Below are 17,936 nucleotides of genomic sequence, written 5' to 3' on the forward strand. Positions count from 1 at the left end.
TTTGCTGTGAGATTGTGTCTCCACTCACAAATGCCAGAACTGACATCAATGAATTCTCAGTGATATGGCTGCCTAAACATTACATAGACAAGGAATACATCAATACATGTGATAACATGGTTGTAGGAAATCTCATGAGGTCTCAAACCTAGAAAAGGACCAAGGTCTTTGTTTTTGTTTCTGTGTTTGGGATTTTTGCTTTGTTTTGTTTTTGAAGTATGACAATCATCACTAGAGTTTTACAGAGCTCATAGTGTTGGCCCTAAAAAGGTCCAGACACAAGGCCTAGTGGAATTTCCTGAGCCTGGCTGCAGTTTGGAGACCTGTTTCTGAGCTGTCACTTGCACATAGGAGTGACTCAGCAAAACTCCCTCTTCCTAGCTATTGGGGCATGGTGAGATATTATTGGCCCTTACACATCACCTCATCCTGAGCTCCCCACTCATTTTTTAACTCTGTGTAAGTGCATGGTTGTTACAATAAATCAAGACTCTTGTTTCCATGAGTCTCCCCAGATTCAGTGTGTCTTTATCTCGGGTTACTAGGAGGGAGGTCTGGGTCATCAACACTCACGATCCTGCTCAGCTCCAGGAAGTGAATGGCTGGAACCACCCCTCCAACAGCCCTGACTGCTGGAGGACCTGGCCGAGTGGCATCTGAACAGGGACATGTCTCTCTCGAACCGAAGAACCCTGATAGGCCAGTCAGTCTTCGGGTGAGTGTACCCCCATAAATTATGGGGCACTTCTTGTTCAAACCAAACCCCAGTCCCTCATGCCAGCCTGAGCCCTTGTATCCTTCCCTGGAGCCTTTTGGGAGCTCCCTCTGGCCCCAAAAGGCCCCATTATATCTCCCTAATAATCCTTTTCAAATTCCTTCAGTACCTCTACCCTATTAAGGGGACTGCAACCCTGGGGAGGGAATGAACAGTCTCTTTCTTGTAAATGTTAACCCCGGCGGCAATCACCCCAATGACTGGTACCCCTGGGAAGCCCAGGAGCACAAGTGACTGTTTCTTGCCATTTCTTGTTGGGGACATATCCTAAGGAGCAACCTCACTTTTCAGAGGCACCCCCTATCTTTTCTTCTATGCCTTTGGGCTGTGATTTGGGGTAGGCACAAATTCTATACCCATGTCTAGGGGCCAGGTGCTACCCACTACTTTTTCTCAGAAGATTCTCAGAGATGCTCACATGTGTGTCCACTCTGACCTCTTCAGTTGGAATTAATGGCTCTGAAGAAATCACAGATGCTTCTGTTTTACCCTGTTCCTACTGGAGGCCACTCAGCCTCCAGTCCCTATCACCTTCCGCATGCTTTCAGGCACTGCTGACATGTTCTTTACCGGCCTTCTACAGGCTGCCATTCCTGATCAGTAGTGGGATCAGATGTAAGCAATAGGGCTAGCCACATGGAGAAAACTGGAGGAGAGACCCACTGAAGATCCTGTCTCAGGAATTACTCAAAAAGCTAGTGAGGACCTGGCCTCCTTTATAGAGAGAGTTGAAAAAAAACCTAAAAGGAAAGATTCCTCCTGGCATGCTGCGTAGTGATTTCAACACAACCTGGCTTTGTGTCCAGGTCTTTTTAGGCACAAAAACACTGGGGAGGAATTTGAAGGAACTTTGGAAGGAAGTTTGAAGGAAGTGTTGATGGTTTTCTTCCTGCTGCAGCAGCCAACCTTCCTTGATTGTTGAGGCAGTAATATCATCTCCTGCAGCCATTTTCCTTTCCACCATCAGCTGTGTGACACATGCATCCTTTAAAAGTGCCTGTCTCTTTTCCCTTCTCCAGGGAATCCAGAATGTCTTTCTTAGGGTCCTCCTTGAAGATCTGCTGAGCAAATTGGAAGCACAGGGGGAGAGGTAAGGGGGTTAGGAGATAGAGAAGGGAAGAAGAGGACGGAGGAAAAGGACATGAGGGAGCAGGAAGATTGAGTTGGGGGAAGAATAGAGGAGACTAAGTAAAGCGATAACTTAATAGAGGGAGCCATTATAGGTTTAAGGTTTAAAGAGAAATCTAGCACTAGGGAAATCCAGAGATTTATAAGGATGATCCCAAATAAGAATCTAAGCAATAGTGGAGAGACTACCTGAAATTCCCTCTCCTATAATGAGATTGATGAGTAACTTATATGCCATCATAGAGCCTTACAGAAGCAGACACCCGCAGCTAAGCACTGAGCCAAACTCCTGGAATCCAGTTGTAGAGAGGGAGGAGTGATGAGCAAAGGTTTATAGAATGGCTAACCTAAACAGGGAGGCATTCATGGTCTCCAGCTATCAGTCTTAACCAGGCTCCCTACACCTGGGTGTCAGTTAGGAGGCCTGGGAAGTCTGTGGGATCTCTTGTAGTGGAACAGTATTTATCTCTAGTATAGTAATGGGCATTGGAAGCTGATTACCCATAGAGAGTTACTCATGGCTTAGATACATGGGAGAGGGCCTAGGCCCTGCCCCAAATGATGTGACAGTCTTTGATGATCCCCCATGGAAGGCCTCACCCTCACTTGTTAACAAAAGAGGATGGGATGGGGAGTTGGTGGGAAGCATGGGAGGATGGGAGGGAGAGAGAACTAGAATTGATATGTAAAATAAGATTGTTTCTAATTGAACTTAAAAAAATCTAGAGAAAAAATATCAAATATTAAAAAAGTACCTGCCCATCACAGTTCTTTCTCACCTCGAATTTGCTTTCTTGTCTATCTATGTCTATCTGCCTGCCTCTCTCATATCCCAACTTGAAGACAGTCTTTAGCATTTTTGTACTCCCCGTTCCCCAATAAACTTCTTGCACTAACTATTGAATATGTTCTTTCAGTGGCATACCTTGGCAGGGTCTGTGGAAGGTACTCCCTTTTAAGTGTTTTAATCCTTTCAAAAAGAACACATTTGACTACAGCAGGGATATTTCAAATAACAATTTTGAAAAGAAAACCTGTTGCTTCATGCAGACTGGTGGCAAGAAGGAAGAGCATATAAGGAAAATACAGAAACTAAAAACAAACAAACAAACAAACAAAAATACTCTAGTTAGCCAACAAACCAAAGAACACCAGAATTTCTGATAATCCCAAGTCAACTTGGTCCCATGTTGTCAATAACCAGAACACATTTCATCATTGTTCAATATCTAAATGGAAGAGATTTCAATTGGGAAGACTGTATGCACCGTATAATCAGTGGCATTCCAGTGTCCTCTTTTCATTGTGTCTTACCAGTACTTGGCTCAAATATACTAACAATTTGACAATTAAAGAATTAGAATTTTCAGTTTTCCATGTTAGTGGAAAACATCTTTTGTTGTTAGTATAAGTTTTGTTAATTTCAATTAATGCTACATCATAATATAAAATATAACTTGATACTATCACTTAAGGATACTTAGCTACAGGATATGAAATTTTAAATACTGTTTTAAACTACTTTGATTAATATCTACCCTGAAAAATAAATCTCCCCTTTCTCTGGTGTTATGTTCATAGCTATAGACTCTTATGTTGATCTCTTTCTATGTGCTAAGTGTTGCACTAAGAAATTTATGCTTAGTCTCCAATTTAACTCCAGAAAGCTATCCTTTTAAGTAGATGCCATTAGAATCTTCATTGTAAAAATGCAAATGTGGCATCAGCCAAGTTCAGTAACTCAGACAGAAGTACATAATTGTTATATGGTGATATTCTGGTGAGAACAAATCACTGAGCTTTTAGAGAAATGTTAAATAAACCACTCACAACTTCTAACTATACTCTAACAAAGAAGACCATCTTTATACTTACATTGCTCCAAATTTCTTGTCAATTAAATTGTAATATTTCTAGGAGTGAACCACTTATACTCATTATTTACCTCAATAATAACTTTATGTTACATAAATATACACAATAAATGAATTTCTTATGAAATTGAAATTGTTAAACACTGAATTTCATAAATAAATGTTTTATTTGTTTTGAAAAATCATATCCAAGGAAGTTTTAAACGTTTATTTTATTCTGATTAAGCATCATTGTTGATAGCTATGTGAAACAGAGAAGAAATTCCTGGAGACATAACTAAAGTTAAGATGGTCTTTCGTGAGCTTGCCACCTTAAATTATAATCACAATTTACTTTAGCATTAAATGCATGGGACCTCCTGGTACAGCATGAAGGTGTGTGACTGATTTTCCCTGTGATGCCTTAACCTGTGCACCACTAATGAAGGAGTAAAATGCTAATGTTTACTGTCTTCATGTCTACATCAATTGTCACCTGTGGCCAATCTATTTAATTACTAGGAACACTGCAATCCACACAGTTTAGGCTCATGTGACAATCTCCATTGTATTTCTTTGCAAAAGTCCTGATAAATGGGAGGACCACAGAAACAAGCTTACATGAAAAATCTAGATTGTCTCTATTTTGATTTTAATTTTGGATGTTCTTATTAGGCAAGAAAATAATTTGGAGAAATAACAGTGGGTGCTGGTGTCAAGAAAACCTTCAGGTTATTAAAATACTTTGTTCAACCTATTCTAATTGCCATAAAATACAGTGTTGCTGTGTAGTGGAAATATTTATTGCTATTCACTGCAATAGGAAGTAGCCAGGAAGAGGAGCTGATTTATGGGTGCATAGTGGACACATGTAGTTTCAGCACTGCCAAAGATGTAATCTACTGCAAACAGCTTGCTCTTTTCTTCTTTAGCTAAGGAAAATACTGCAGGCAAGAGAGATGCTAAATCAGTGGGAATACAAGTGGGTCAGTGTGTAATGATTAGGACTCCTTGTTTAATCTTCAGAAGATGACTTTATTCCTTGTAGTAATTATGTTAGAAGCCTCCTGTGAATGGGTCTATTAATAGGTTTAATTCAATAGCTAATAGAAGTAGTGACTTTGGGCAAATTCTCAATAGAAAATATAACTAGCTATTTTGGCACATTTTAAATGTCAAGTAATAAATAGAAAATATTTCTGATAAACTAAAATCTACCACTCAGGACAGTGTACATTATATATCAATCATCTACACGAGTTCATTATATATAAGCAGTATAAAGGTGCAAGCAAAAAGAAATAAACTATAGGCACAGATACCATACATTATATAGTTCAGGCTAGGATACTCCAAGCATAAAGTAAGATTCTTAATAATTGGTTTCTGTTGAGAAAATAGACATAAACGCATACAGTCTTCTACAAATTGAAAAGTCAGGTCCCTTAATCATTCACTAAAAAACCCCAGAAGATATAATTTTTAAATGAGTAAATATTGTGACATAATTCTGCCATTAATAACTATTATTAGAGTGATTGCTTTAAAATTAACCTAACGATTTCATAGAAAGTTTCTCATTTCTCCTCCACCATTCCCTCACTGACATCTGCACACAGATAATTCTATGTATTTTTTAAAAATATTTTTATTAGTTCAGATTAGAAACAAGCTTGTTTCACATGTCAATCCCTTCTCTCTCTCCATCCACTCACTCCCATCCCATCCACCCTCCACTCCCCAGGTAGGGTAGGGCCCTCAACAGGGGCTCTGCAAAGTCCACTACATCATCCTGGGCTGGGCCTAGGCCCTTCCTCATGTGTCCAGGGCAAGAGTGCATCCCTTCACGTGGGATGGACTCTCAAAGTCCCTTCTTACACCAGGGAAAAATACTAATCCACTACCAGGGCCTTCCTTGAGTGCAGAGGCCTCCTCATTGACATCCATGTTCAGGGTTTGTATCAGTCCAGTACTGGCCTCCCAGACAGCATCTGGGGTCCATGTGCTTCCCCTTGTTCAAGCCAGCTGTTTCTGTGGGTTTCATCAGCCTGGTACAGACCCCTTCGATCTTCATTGCTCCCTCTCTGCAACTAAGTCCCAGAGTTCAGTTCAGTGTATATCTGTGGATGTCTGCCTCTGCTTCTATCAGCCACTGGATGAGGGCTCTAGGAATGCATAAAAAGTAGTCATCACTCCCAGCACTCGGGAGGCAGAGGCAGGAGGATCTCTGTGAGTACGAGTCCAGGCTGGTCTCCAGATCGAGTGCCAGGATAGACTCCAAAGCTACAGAGAGAAACCCTGTCTTGAAAAACCCAAAAAAGAAAATTCTATGTATTTTTACAGCAACAGAGGAAACTCATTTGTTCTGTGTTACTCTCAGTTTTCTGGTCTTTCTCACACCTTGCTGTACTGAGATGGCAACTGCTGTGGGTTCTGGGAACCTGTCACATCTTAATGCCAGTGGAACCGACATTCTTCTTGGTGTCAACTAAGTCTCATATTTGCATTCCAATGTTTTTTTTTCAGTAATTTGCTCTCATAACACAGAAAACAATAGTAGTCAAAGTCTCCCATCTGTCCTTTGTTCTATTGAGGACATTTGATTTCTGATCCTTTACCCAGAAAATGGTGTTGCCCAAAGAAAACTATCTTCAAGATAGGTATGTTTGTGATTTCAAATCATTTAGTGTTTATATCCATGTATTTATTGTCCATATATTTGTTATATTTTAACTAAAATGAATAGCAAAAAATGACTCATAAAAAATTGGAATTGGGTTTTGAAAATAATCACTTAAATACATTATGATCTATTAGAATTGCCAAGTCTTGTGAAAAAATGTGATTATGCAACAAATTTAAAAGTAAACAATAGCATAGTAACTGGTATGTTTGGGTGTAAGCAGAAAGCAATTTTATTTGAAAATCTTTTTACCCACCTAGTACTGTAAACATGTCTATATATATGAACATATTCTGTAAAACCAAACTAGATTTCCCAAATAAAGCATTGTGTTTATGTAGACGATAATTTATATGTTAGAAGAGACAATGATGTAAGTTATATAAAAATTTTGATTCTGGTAAAGTAAGATTATGTGAAACACTACACTTGGTTGACTATAGTTATAATAACACTGTAATGTTCTAGTCTCCATGAGTACTTGCACCAATGTGACATTCATCCACATTGGCCCATATACACATACACAAAATACAAATCAAATAAATATTTATTTAAAAGAACAGTATGTTTACAGCAACATTTTGTGGCATTCATGCATTTTATTCTTTGATGCATTTTATAAACCAAACATTTATATATAAAGAGAAAAAGGAAAAGATAGAAAGGATTGATATTATTTTTGCTCCTTGTCTCCTATATACATGCTGAGCTCCAAAATGCCCAAATTAGATCCTCAGAAAATGAGAGTCATTCAATGTGCAAAATCCAATGCAAGAAGAATGCTTTTTATTAATCCACAGAAATATTTGAGTGGTGTATTTAAGACATAAGAGGCAATTTTATAGTTTATTTAAATTAAAGTCATTAAGAAAGTAAAATAGAATGATTTTTTCAAAAATACCTAATATTTATATAATCTAAAAGCCATCTGTTTTATACACTGAAGTTGGTTTAATAATGTTATAAAACCAGCTCTTACAAGAGAAGAAAATCCACATTTCTGCAATTTTCCTGATGCAATGATCTTGTTCTTTTGCTTTTGGGGAAAAAACAGTTTGTTTGGCTCAGATATTTTTATGAGTAATCTCCAGTTATTTGAGTATTTCTTGAAACATCTGGTCATTTGGGTGCTGAACCCAGATGGGCCAAATGCCAGTGTAGAGAACACAGAATCTATCTAGCTTTCTGATGTTATTGTGCAGTAATTTATGCACACACACCAAGATTCTATGCTCAAATGAAAACACACTCAAGAACTGAATACTTTAATTGGGCTTGTGCAAACCCCTTTGATTATAATTTGGCTCAAATGTTTAATTAAAGTAAATGGTGGTGTTGAAATGAAACCATTGGAATGAAAAGATGGCTCATTAACTGATGCTTTACTCAGACCAATATAATTTTTAAATACATGATTATTATTCTCCTAACTATAACATGAATATGAAGAATGGTTCAATAAATCCTATAGCATGAGTCTCAAGAGGATAGCTAGCTAAATGCATTAATGAAAATACTATTTTCCATTTAAAGAAAAAAGTATCCATTTTCTTCTATACTAAAGCAGGCATCAATGTTCTTTTTAAATGTGATTTATTTTTCTTTGTAGAATGAATGTTTCTTCCTTTATTTGTAAAAGGATTGGTACAAGAGAGTTTCGATAAGCATTACCAACTGAGCATTCTGTGATCATGTAGCTAACTTGTAAGCTGTTTAGCCTGCCACAGTGTCGAAATGATGACAGAAGAATGTGAAAGTCCTGAAACACAGACAGAAAATACTGTTATCCTCTGCAAAAGCAGTAACTGAGATCAGAAGGCTTTTATGTGCTCTCTCAATTCCAATTCCTTTTCAGTGTCATATGGGAACAGATTTCAGACATACGTGTAGTAGAATGCTTTATAGAGGAGAATCACAGGGTCAGATCAGGAGCTCTGTACATGTGAGCTAGCAAGAAACTATAGTCAACAGCTCCCAGTTCAACCTTCCCACACTTAGGAGGGACAATCTGACATTTCTTGTCAGATAATTGGCTATCCGCATAATTACAAAAATTTTTCTGATCCAAAAAGAGAAATCTGTGATTGGTCAGCATAGATAATAGGAGACATTTAAGGTTCATTGTGGACCTCTTCCCCAAAAGAAGAAAATCATGTAACTTTTATCTACTCATCCGACTTAGATCCTGATATTGAACTTGCTTTAGCTTCCTACATCAAAATCACTGTGGAATATTTTCTGCATGGAGGGATCAAGTGAAATATTTCACCATGTGCCTCGTGGTAAAAAAAAAAGATGCTCTTTTAATAGTAATACTGACTGTGCTGAAATGCAAGGCAGTAATAGAAGGAGAAAATGACTAAACTTTTTCATTAAAGTGAACCATTAATAATTGCTAAGGAGAATATTTTAGTTCAATGAGGTTGTCATATTTCCTTCAACCATTATGACTGCTTTAAAGGTAGTTAAATAAAAAGTATTCTTCAACCAACAGGAAAGAGTTGTCAAGAATAGAAGAAGCTGATGGCAGAAACACAAGAAAATATCCTAGTGGCACTATAGACAGGCTCTTGATACAGTACGGTGAATTAAATTTTGCTTAAAGGAATACTGTGTGATGAAAGCTTGTAATTGGTGTATAGACGATAAAAGCAGTGTTCCATCATTGTCCTCCATTATTCCTCCAATATTGCAATTCATTTTGATGTATATGTGCATGTGCACTTGCGTATCTCGTTTTCTTACAAAATACAACAACAAAAATTGCAAAGAACTTCAATATTGGGGAATAAAAATTGGCCAATTAATATTATGAAATGATCCAATTTTATTATCAAAAACAAAAAACAAAAAACAGAGGCTTTTGGTTGAGAAAGGCCATAATTATAGAATTATATAAATCAAAGGGGCAGGGAATGATGGTTTCAGAGGAATGAGAGTTGGATGGAATTTGGTTCTCAGACATACTGTGGCATGCACAGATTTGTGTTTGTTTTACTTTGAAGCAAGAGAAATAAAATGAATAATGGCTACTTTAAAAAGAATGGCTTCAATCATTTTGCTTAGGAAAGAAAATGAAAAAAAATTATAAATTAGTATTAGTGATAATGGATATTAATAATACTGGCTCCTTTTAAAAAAGTTAATACTGCTTACCATTTTGAATTTTTATTTTTCAACTTTTCATATTTTTATAATTTAACTTTATTATGTTTTCCTACTTAATAGAAACCCAAGAATATAAGACCAGAAATATTTCTGGAATGTTCACAGGAACATCTCCATCATCTCAAAACATGCATTTATTTTTTCCCTGAATGAATATATGAGTGTTCCATATATGGGAAGAATGAGTGGACATAGAAAACGATATTAACAGGTGAGTATGACACCAGTTCCTTATATCATATAACAAGCTTTGTAATAATAAGGACAAGAAGCTATAGCAGACAAATAATAAAAATCATTGTTAAAAATTTCATAGCTGGCCAGCCGTTGGTGGCGCATGCCTTTAATCCCAGCACTCGGGAGGTGGAGGCAGGAAGATCTCTGTGAGTTCGAGGCCAGCCTGGTCTTCAGAGCGAGTGCCAGGATAGGCTCCACAGCTGCACAGAGAAACCCTGTCTCGAAAAACCAAAAAACAAATTAAAAACATTTTCATTGCTGATGGAAATGTCAGATTTTGATTTTTATTTCCTTTTTTAATTTAAATTAGAAACAATCTTGTTTAAATGTCAATCCCAGTTCCCTCTCCCTCCGCTCCTCCCCCGCCACCCCACCAGCCCCCTATCCCATCCCCTTTCTGCTCCCCAGGTATGGTGAGGTCTTCCATGGGGGAATGTTAAAAGTTTGTCATATCATTTGGGGTGGGGCCTTGGTCCTTCCCCCTTGTGTCTAGGCTGAGAGAGTATCCCTATATGGGGAATGGACTCCCAATGCCCATTAGTACACTAGGGATAAATACTGTTCCACTACTAGAGGCCCCAGTAGACTGCCCATGTGATGCTTTTAATAAATGAAATGTCAATTATCTTTTTGTATTGACATTTATTACAGATACAGATGTGACATCATAAAGAACCAGATTTTTAAGGCATATGCATTTAAGGAGAATATCAGGAAAAGTGTCCAACAGGAAATACACATTGCTAGAATAAAGGGTTTAGTTGTTACTGGATATAACTCTTACTAATACCAAGACTGCCCAACCCAAAGCTGCTAAATTATACCCCACACTCTGCCCTCTCTGTCCATCTCATTACTACTGCAACTACAATTTCTCCAGATTTCCTCCTAATTTGAACAGCACATGATTTTTAGAACAAGTAAATTTTGAACTCTTCTCTCTTATAAATTCTTTCAGGCTCTTGCTTCCTTAGAACTGCATCACTGGGCTTAATCTTGTTAGTCTTGTAGTGAAAGCTTAAGTTAACTCTTGGTGGGAACTGATACAGAATAGAGACATCAAACTACTGCCTGGGACCACCTTTGGAGTTCCATAGTCAATGCCAGACACAATATGTGCTAGTAGAACAATTCATGTAGGTGAACAGGTTTTTCATTCAAATTATTGGTAACCAAATATTTGTATATGCCAATTTAAATTAATGTTTATAATAGAATGGTGTGCATTAAAAAAATTCTTGGGCCTAAATTATCAGGTTAGAATTTCTAGATCTAGTCAAAGTTATTAGTTCTTTTTAAAAAGCTCACCAGCTGATCCCAATGTATAAGCAATACTTATTATGACAATAAGGCATTTGCTATGTCTATATTCTACAAATGAACTGCAATCATGAAAAATTTCTAGATGCATCTTATTTCTACTTTATACCCTCACTCAAATAAGATAAAAACTTTATGCATTTGCTTTGGAAACAGGTTTTTAAATTATTATATTAAAGTGGCACCTTTTAAACATCTTTATCTCCATATTAAAATGTACAATATGAAGATATAATGTGGAGGATTATTGTTGCCTAAAATTCCAATGAATAAAATGATTTCTGTGATAACATGCATACTGCTTCTTAATAAATCTCTTCTCACATGTAGAGTCCAGATCTATTGTATTTACTCCCTTTTTGGTTGGAAGAGTCTGTTGTTTCCAGTTCACATTAACGGAAATGGGTAATCTGCTCAGTATCTCTGTGGCACTGTAACTGGAAGCACAAGAAACATCAACACATCAAGTATTTATAGCACATCTGGAAGGAACAGCCATTCCCTGGATTACTCCTCAATTATTAATGCAATGTCCCATGATGAAGTAGAATTTTAGTGAGATCAAGATATCATTCTACTTCAAAGCAAGCCAAATGGAAATACATTTTCGCTTATTCATGAAAACCCTGCAGATTTGTGGTGGGCTGTGCTGCATTACCAGCTATTATATCCCACCTAAATGAAGGCAGTTGTCACTTGTACTGTAATTTTCAGTCATTGGTGGCATGCCTGAATTACCTCTCTTAGAGAGGCATTCTTTATTGGCCTGCAGTTCACTGTGGGTGATAGCACTGTGAAAGCTACTAGGTTATTAAACTGCACTGTTGAGAATCACAAATACTCTCAAGAATACTGTCTCAGCTATGAATCTGTTACACAGTCTATGGAATCTGGGAAAAGAATTTCTTAAATTTCACAAATTAAAATAATTTTATCAATATGCTCCTTATTAAATTTCAAGGCAATATGAGAATTTTCTGATGATGTATAATAGTAGTATATTTTGGGATATAAAATGGGTCATTTTTAATAACCTAAAATGCATATGCAGTTTAAAATTAGCATTTACATATAGTATTCATAATTTATATGTACAGATGTGTAATATAACCATATATATTGCGTATGTTAGATGACATAGATAGAAAACATATATAAGTAAATGTGTATGTATGTATTTTGTTGGTGTGAGCATATGTGTCAGGCATTATTTATACATATGTGTACACCTATTTTTATGAATATATAAAGTATATTCAGTGTGGTGCTTGAATCCTCACAGCTTTGAACACATGTGGATTTTTGCTTTTAGTTAGGTTCACAGACGGTCACTGATCTGCACGCAAACTTTATTTGTCAGAATACAAACAAAATATCATAACATAGTACAATGAAAACTTACTGAAATTTATGAATGTGATCCTAATGAGAATTCTTAGCAGTGGGACTTGAAGATTCTCACCTGACCATCACTCGTATTCAGGCATGATTTCCAGTAGCAAAGTCCAAGATGCATTCACTTTAGTTTTTGGATAAGGTGGTTCACATGGAAACACCCAAACAATCCTGGCTGATTCCAAGATAAAGAATTGCTCTTCATAAACTGACATCAGGGCCATATGGCTGAGGACAACACCCAAACAACTCGTTGAACATGAAGGATTCCAACTGGTACCTACATGGAATTTTCACCATGTGTCATAGTGCCTATGTTGCAGGAAGGTACTCTACAGGTTACCAGAAAAGAAATGTGGGCACCATCCCAGGTACAAAACCTTTGATCTTTATTTTGTCTTGTCCCTACATCCAGATAGCAGATACAGCCAACAAATATCTGATTTAAATTAAGGCCCATTTCACAAGAAGGAACCCAAAGTCAACATTGCTTGAACAACCAAAATCCAGACAGCAGAGTTCCCAAAGACTAGGGTAAAAGCAAGCATGACTGATCTAAAAAATTCTCAATAAATTGATTCTAAATTATATTCTGTTACACTACATGATCCATGCCTTGTGTAGTATTATCAGAGAGGCTTTCTCCAGCAGCAGATGGGAACAGATGTAGAAACAGCCAGGCATTTGGGGAGAGAGAGAGTCCAAATTGGAGGTCTAGATCAAGTTTCTTCTATCAGAGCTTGAATCATACCTCAGAAGAGGTTTCATGATGATTTTAAAAGTCAGAGGGGCAGATGACACCAGGAGAACAGGGCCTTCTAAATCAAATAAGCAAGGTGCAATGAGCTCACAGTGACTAAAGCAGAAAGCACAAGGCATACATGAGTTTACACCAGGTTCTTGGAGTATGTATTATAGCTATTATCTTAGTATTTTTATGGAACTCCTGACTAGAAGCACAAGTGGGTCTCTGACTCTTTTACCTACTCCTAGGACTCTATTCCTCTTCCTGGGTGTCCATGTCCATTATTGATATAAAAGTTTTGCTTCATGGTATTGTATGCGAGAGAGAAAGGGAATACATCTAGAAAGGAGGTGGGGTGAGAACTTGGAAGGAGTGGATGGAGGGTAAACTATAATCAGAATATGTTGTAGGAGGGAAGAATCTCTTTTAAATTTAATGTGGATGAAAGAAAGTGTAAAGCTAATCTCTCATGGTGGTAGAGTTTTAATATTTTTTCTTCAGTTTTAAACTTTAATTAAATGATATTGAATTGTAGGTGATACTTTTTATACTGTTTCACATATTCTATCTTGGTACATAACTTATTAATTTAAATGTTTGTTGAATAGATTATGATTTTAACTAATAAAGCCACAATTGGTACACATTACTGTGATATTATACAGTGTTTGGAACACATATAAATTTTAAAATGTTGAAATAGTTTCAAATAGGTGGCATTCATTTGTGGTAAAATAAATGTTCAAAATACAACCACTAGATGGGCAAAGGGGTCAAGAACAAGCTAGGACAACCCACAGAAACAGTTGACCTGAGCAAGTGGGAGCTCAAGGACCTCAGTCTGAAAGCTGAGGAACCATCATATGACCTAACCAGACCCCCCTGAACTTGGGTGTCAGTTAGGAGGCCTGTGCAATCTATGAGGCCTCTGGCAGTGGAAACAGTGTTTATCCTTACTGTACAAATTGAATCTGGGAGCCCATTCCCCATGGAGGGACACTCTCTCAACCTAGATTCATGGGGAAAGGCTCAATCCCAGTCCCTCTCCCTTCTCTCCTACCCTGCCCCCACGGACCCCCCTATTACATCCCCTTTCTGCTCCCCAGGGAGGTTGAGGTCTTCCACGGGGGATCTTCAAAGTCTGTCATATCATTTGGAGCATGGCCTAGATCCTCCCCCATGTGACTAGGCTTAGAGATCATCCCTCTATGAGGTGTGGGCTCCCAAAATCCATTCATGTACTAGGGATAAATACTGATCCACTACCAGAGGCCCTGTAGATTGCCCAGACCTCCAAACTGACATCCTTGTTCAGGGGGTCTAGAACAGTCCTATGCTGGTTTCTTGGCTATCAGCCTGGCGTCCATAAGCTGCCCTTTGTTCAGGTCAGTTGTTTCTGTGGGTTCCTCCAGCCTGGTCTTGACCGTTTTGCTCATCACTCCTCCCTTTCTACAACTGGATTACAGAGTTCAGCTCAGTGTTTAGATGTCGGTGTCTGCTTCTGCTTCCATTAGCTACTGGATATAGTTACAGATACATAAAGGTCCTGATTTGTGATCTCACAGTAGTTTGTTACAATAAATTGTTCTGTATTTTTCAAAAAGCTAGAAACATTTCTTCAGATATCTCCAACAAATTATAAATGTTTGAGAAGAAGGATATGCTAAACCTGAATTAAATATCATATGATATATATTCAGTATGTAGAATATTTGAAATATTATTTATTAGGTAGTATATTTGTCCTTAACCAAATATCACAGATGTACATTTGATTTTTTAACAAAATTATCTAGGAAAAATTGTGGACAAATTTTGGAATGGCTTTAGGGAGTAAAAGAATACCTTCTAATATATAACAGGATACCATATAAAGAATTTTCACTAGGAAGACAGCATGTGGAGTCAGTCTTCTTCTGTCTCTGAAAGAGCACTGTGGACTGATGGAGTTTTCTTGCTGAGTTTTGATCCTGAGAATTCACACATCACTTCTCCTGCCCTCTCCTGGTCCTTCACATCCAGCCACAGAGTGTGGCAACACTACTCCTCTGAATTCTTATGTTTTTATAAATGTTAGGTCAAAACAAATGTAAACTTAATGAAATAGTTAAAATGTTTGTTTAAAGTTATTTTTAATTTATTTGTTATTTTTTATGTTGGAACATGCAGCTATAGCTATGCTCTAGAGAGAGCAGCAACTATACCAGAGAATACTCATAAGCATATGGTACTGCTACTATTGTTAAGATTCCTTTTGCAACATTTTATGGTGGGTCTGTTTGTGTTCTGTTCATATATCTAACAATGTCAGTAATGTCAATTTGTTTCAAAATGTTAGGAATTAACTGTTATAAAAAAGTGACATGTTGGTAATGAAAGGAGAAACAGCAGATGGAAGTAATATCTAGGCATAAAAGTAGGAGTTTCTCTTAGGGAGCATTAACGGTATAAAGTCCTACAATTAATTATGACATTTTCATAATGCATATCATTTGCTTTGAGCACAACATCTGATGCACTCCGCTGTGTGCATCATGCCCTGTTCCTGATCCTTTTCCTAATGTTCTACTTCTGTTTGCGTGTCTTTTTAAGAATCAAGATTCTGCAAATGGCAGAAAAGTTGGCACTTATTCTGAATCTGCCATATCTTTCTTAACAGTGGCTGATTTCGTTCACAAAGAGTATTTAAAACTAACTTTTGAGTAGGAATAAAAAAGTGGCTGAGGTGACCGTCTGGTATCCGAAGTGTCCAGTGTTCATGATGTCGGCCTCGGTAGTGTCGGCCATCTCGTGGTTCCTAGAGGAGTACTTGAGTTCCACTCCTCAGCAGCTGCTGAAGTTGCTGGACGCCTATCTCCTTTATATACTGCTGACAGGCATTGCAATTTGTCTACTGTCTCCTCGTGGGCACCTTTGTGGGGGACCGAATATTGGGTCCCAGGTTCTGGCCACCACAAACAGCGGTGGTGCCAGGAAACTCTGCCCACTATTGTATTGTTAATGTCAGCAGGGATACTTTTGTTTACCATGGCCTCAGGATAATATGCCTCCTTATTTGCATATCTATGCACCTAAGCATCTGTATAGACCTGCATCTGGGCAGGGAGAGGAGAGGTATGTGAGTAACATATGAACACAGAAGGTTAGGAGCAAAGAGGGTGAGCGACGAGAGGAGAGAGGAGAACAAAGAGAGAAATGGTTGACTCATAGTATTAGCAGGATGGTGAAGAGAAACCAGAAAAGATGGCTAATAAAGAAATGACTCTATTTCCACAACATGGAACTGAGAGCTCTCTGAAGATGACAAGATGCCTGTGTTTGGTCTTTATCACCATTTGGTTCCTCGAAGCTTCCAGGTCCACACACCCTCACTCAGGTAGAACCCTATGGACTAAGGCTGAGACATGCTGGGTCACGACACACCTTCCCCTTCAACTCTTTCCTCTCTGGCTTCATCTCCTGTGTGGACAGCTTCATTCTAGCAGTTTGCTTGAGAATACTGATCAACCTCCAGACAAAGGCAGATTTCCAAGGCATCTCTCCAGATCCAGCCTTTGCTGATTTCCTCTTTGCCAGCACTATCCTGCACCTTGTCTTCATGAACTTCGTTGACTGAACTGCTCCCATTTCTTTTGTCGTGGATTTGGAGATTGGCAGAATGTTCACTCTTTGACATCCCCTGGATAAGAATTCTTGAGATGACAGCGTGTTGAACATTGATGATTCAGATCTGAGCTTTGCTGTGGCCCTGACTGGGTATGAAATGGGGAGTCCAGAGACTTCCCTTTGCTCTGTCAGACCAGCTTCACAATGTGTGTCTGTTAACATGGAATCTGCCTTCTGCAAATGTAACCCCTACTCTCCAAATTAAACAGTTTCTCTGCTGTTTCTCAAAAAAAAAAAAAATCCATATAGAGGAATGCTCCCTGAGCCAAGACACACGGGGGTGGGCCTAGGCCCTATCCCAAAGGATAGAATAGATTCTGATGAAACCCTATGGAAGGCCTCACCATTCCATTCAGGGATAGCAGAAAGGATATGTGATAGGTAGGGTTTTAGTTGAGGATGGGTGGTGGTAGGAGAGGATGGGAGGGAGATCCCACTGGGATTGTCATGTAAAACAATCATGTTTCTAACTCAAATAAAAAAATCTGAAAAAAATTCAAAAAAAATGTTGCTGAAATACCAAAAGATATGTTATGACATTGTCTCAGTCTCTCCATGGATTATATCACAAAGTCATAAGAGCATCCTCCAAGGAACAGGCTGCAAAAATGCACGTCCAAAAGATGGGGATGCAGGTACAAAGAGAATTTCATTTCTGATCCAGAAGTTAAAGTTCAGACTAGGATTTAAAATGAGTAACACTTTTCCAAGTGGAAAGATGGACATCTGATGGGGAGGGAAATGGAGTTGCTGTATAGTCTTTTAACTCAAGCGAAAAGGGAGCACACCTGGAGTATGGGAGATGTATTTGGGGAGAAGCATGTGCTTATTGAATTTGACTTGGAGATATTCTAATCTATTGGAGATTGATTCTGCTTATTTTAGCTTTAGGGGTTGCTAATTCAATTTCTACTCACTTTTCTTTACTGAAGAATTTCCTATTATTGGACCTATGATGATGCA

The 17,936-nt window shown here is 38.0% G+C and overlaps 1 long non-coding RNA gene across 3 annotated transcripts; it reads left to right on the forward strand.

Annotated features, from left to right (window-relative positions):
- Nucleotides 1–433: 433 nt before the first annotated feature.
- LOC103163127 lies at nt 434–16,144 on the forward strand. 3 transcript variants are annotated; one of them, XR_003486193.2, is made up of 5 exons: nt 434–715; nt 6,283–6,416; nt 9,671–9,821; nt 12,651–12,933; nt 15,170–16,144. It is a non-coding gene; the product is annotated as an uncharacterized LOC103163127 (long non-coding RNA). The 3 variants fall into 3 exon arrangements; XR_003486191.2 differs by lacking the exon at nt 12,651–12,933 and having other exon boundaries at nt 439–715; XR_004770278.1 differs by lacking the exons at nt 6,283–6,416; nt 12,651–12,933 and having other exon boundaries at nt 443–715.
- The last annotated feature ends 1,792 nt before the right edge of the window (nt 16,145–17,936 follow it).

Source organism: Cricetulus griseus, chromosome 5, assembly GCF_003668045.3.
Source record: "Cricetulus griseus strain 17A/GY chromosome 5, alternate assembly CriGri-PICRH-1.0, whole genome shotgun sequence".
In the NCBI taxonomy this organism is placed as follows: Eukaryota; Metazoa; Chordata; class Mammalia; order Rodentia; family Cricetidae; genus Cricetulus; species Cricetulus griseus.